Raw genomic sequence first — 3,497 nt, 5'->3', positions numbered from 1 at the left:
GTTTACAAGCCCTCACCTTGCCCCAACTCCCCAGTCTGTTGGTGCCTCCAGAGCTGGACCGGGAGAGGTTCATGGTGGCCAGGCTTCCATGGTGGTCAGGTGCTGTCATCTGCCACAGGAGAACTCAAGGACTCAGGGGCTCTGGGTGACCAGGCAATGCTGCAGTTGGCTGCTGATGGCAGAGTCCTGGTGCCATGGCCGACCAGGAGCATGACCGGGCAGTTCCCTCCCTAACCGAGCCCAAGTCTTGCGCGACGGGGATGGGGCTTTGTGGACACGTGGGGCGTGTGTGAGGAGGTGCCTTCCATTGTGCTGGCCACAGTGGTCTGGCTCTCTGGGAGCTGAACGCCGCGGTGGAGCAGACAGATGGCTGCCCTCATGGGTGTGTGTCCTGTGGAATCTCCCTGTCCTCATGGGGTCTCCCTTGCCTCCTTGTCTTGATCGCCGACTGTCCCAGACCCAGCCTGATGGTGCAAGTGGGGTCTGTGTCCCGTGGAGTGTCTCTGTCCTCTTGGGGTCTGTGTTGTGTGGGGTCTCCCTGCCCTTGTGGGGTCTGTGTCTTGTGGGTGTGCTGATAACAAAGCCAGAAGTCAGTATACAGCAAGTTCAATGGTGATGGGCAGAGGCCACCAAGCTAAGCCCCTGTCGCAGCTCTCCTCCCCCCCTCCCCTTCTAGGTCACTGCCCACAGCCCTGACTAGCACCTGGGCACAAATCTGAGCTAATTGGGGACCAAAGAGGCCCTGATGCATCCAGTCCTGTCTGCGGGATGCTGTTGGGCTGAATCTGAGCAGAGACAGGGCCTCCTCTGGGCTGGCGGGTGGGCGGTGAGAGCCGCCTGCTGTCTGCTGGGTCTACAGTTTACCATCCAGCCGCGCGCAGGGCAGACAGCTGAGCCCGCCCCTTGTGCAATTTATTGAGTTGTGTGTAGGTGTTGTTTGAGCGCCTGCTGTGTGCCAGGTCATCAGGGCTCAGCAGAGGGTTTCTTCTGGGGGCATTGTCTGAGACCAGGTGGAGGGCGGGGGACAGGGGCACTCCTGTCTCAGCTCTCATCCACCTCCCTGTTGCTGGACCTCGAGGGGCTCTGCACGGGGCCACCTGCCATTGGTTGGCTCTGCTGGCCTCTGCTGGCCTCTGCTGGGCCTGGCTTGTGGTGGGGTGGGTGAGCCAGGCGGTGGTCTAGGGCCTGGGGCAGCGAGCTTATATTTTCTTTGTCAAGACACAGACTAGCCTGGTGCCAGCTGTGCTCGGGGTTACCCATGGCCGGTGCCTGTGGCCAGTTCCCATGCTGTGGGCCTCCAGGTGACATCCCTGAGGCCTGGACATTCCCTGCCTTCCATAGGGTGCCATGTAGAGATCTGTGAAGCGAAATGGCCTTGGAGCATGTGCACGCAAGCATGTGTCTGTGCACGTGCATGTGTGACCATGTGTGCTCGTGTGCGTGCACGTGAGTGTGTACGTGCATACAGGTGAGTGTGTGGGTGTGTCCCTTGATTGTGCTTCCAGAGTGGGGCTCTAGGACAGTTGAGCTTTGACTAGTCCCAGCTGAGCAAGGACACTGAAAAGTCCTCCCGGTTTCTGCTTGGGAAGATGCTTTGGACACCCCAGGGCCCTGGAGTGAGACGAGTGGGGGTCCTGGAGGTCACCCCTGGCTAGGAGGGCAGTGTGGGCAAAGGAGAGGGCCACATGCTCTGAGGGTCAGCTTTGATGAGCTCAGGGACGTTTGGCCAAGTGGGTGGGAGGAGGAGTGAGTGACCTCTACAGCCGGGATTTCAGGCCAGACTCAGGAGAGACATCCAGGAAGACTCGGGGACCAAGTCATGTGGTGGGGGTAGGAGGGGACACAAGCCTGAGTGCAGCATTGTGGGTGGGGCCAAAGTTGGTTGGGGTGCTGGGGACAGATGTCATCAGGGGCAGGGAGCCGCTGGCTGCTGTGGGGCATGGCCAGGGTCCTGGGGTCTCTACTGGGAGCACAGACCCTGGAATGATCTGCCATGTAAGGAACACAGGATCAAGATCAGCTTTGTGCTCTCTGATTGTGTGCCTCTGGGGACGGGGGTCAGTGTGGTTGTCTGTGATGACTGAGTTGTACCCCTGGCCATCCAGGGGCGACTGCTGGCTTGAGCCCTGGGCACGGGGATGGACAAGCATTGGCCATGCAGCCTGTGTCCCTCCTGGTCCCAGGGAGCAGCTCACGCATCCCATGGCTCCTGCATTGTGGACAATGTCCCACCTGTGGGCAGGGCATGTGCAAGCCAAGGAGGCAGCTCTCTCCTGGGTCGTGGCCAGCAGAACCTGCCTGGCCTTGCGGGTGGAGCCAGGGTGGGGAGCGTCACCTGCACCAATATCATGGACAGAAGATGGGAAGCTGCAGGACCACGCTGAGGTCTCTGTCTAGGAGGATCCTGAGTGGCTGGGTCTGTCCCAGGTTAGTCATGGCCATGGCACAACTCGTGGTGTGGTGGTGTGGGTGCCTCCCACTGCCCAGGGTGACCTTGCAGAGTCTCATGCCAAGTCCCAGGACCCTGCTTCAGATTTGGGGCCATGTGTGGGAGCCCTGGGCCCCTCTGGCCACCAAATGCCCATGGTATTCCCTGCACTTGGCTGTCTTGGGGTCCATGTGGGCCGTGGGGGCATCTCCCCCATCTGTTTCCCAAGCCCAGATGCCCCAGTGCTGGCGGCATGGCTCTATGTGGACTCTGCAGCCTCACCTTCATCTTTTTTTTTTTTTTTTTGGTGGCTGGCCAGTACGGGGATCTGAACCCTCAACCTTGGTGTCATACACCACACTCTAATGAACCAAGCTAACTGCCAGCCCCTCTCACCTTCATTTGTGAGCTGTGGAAGCTGGACCCTGAGGTCTGGTGCTACCAGCACAGCCCCTTCTCTACCAGGCCTGGACTGGGACCCGAGGAGATGCCAGGCCAAGCTCAGGTCCCGCAGCTACACGGTGGTGATAATAATATTAATATTAACACTTACTGAGCGCTTGCTGTATGCACTGCTCCAGAACTCAGGAAGCTTCTGTGTTCCCTGACAGTCGGTGGTCAGCATGGAGGCCCTGCAGCTGTGAACTGTCTGGGGAGGTCCCACACCACACAAGCGGGCTCCCTAAGGCAGGAAGAACGTGAGCCTTGAAACCCAGGAGCCTCCCGGGCATCCCCTTCACCCCCTGCCCTCTCCTGGATTTTGTGGTTGGCTTTCCCGCGCCTTTTCTACTGCTTCGCCATGGTGGCGTTTCAGTCCACCTGCATTTGAGCCCAAAAGTGGAGTCGTGCTGCCGGTGTGGCCTGCCCTGTGCTCGGGGTGATGTTCTGGGTGCATCCGTGGGATGGATTCGTTCCTGTGGGATGGATTTGTTCCCGCTGCTGGGTGATGTTCTGCTGAATGAAAGCTATTTTTCTCGCTCCGTGCTAACTCCTGACGATGTTAGCAGACCCGCTGAAACCCAGCACATGAGAGATGCTCCATAAGACATGGGAATGAATTCAGTTTGGC

At 59.2% G+C, this 3,497-nt stretch overlaps 1 protein-coding gene across 2 annotated transcripts in view; it reads left to right on the top strand.

Moving 5' to 3' along the window:
- CAMK2B (calcium/calmodulin-dependent protein kinase II beta) overlaps positions 1–3,497 on the top strand; it is a 68,780-nt gene that overhangs the window by 576 nt on the left and 64,707 nt on the right. The gene's annotated exons all lie outside the window — the stretch shown is intronic.

Source organism: Galeopterus variegatus, unplaced genomic scaffold, assembly GCF_000696425.1.
Source record: "Galeopterus variegatus unplaced genomic scaffold, G_variegatus-3.0.2 Scaffold1247, whole genome shotgun sequence".
Classification (NCBI taxonomy): Eukaryota; Metazoa; Chordata; class Mammalia; order Dermoptera; family Cynocephalidae; genus Galeopterus; species Galeopterus variegatus.
The sequence above is the reverse complement of the archived record's forward strand: the minus strand, read 5'-3'. Positions and strand labels throughout refer to the sequence as shown.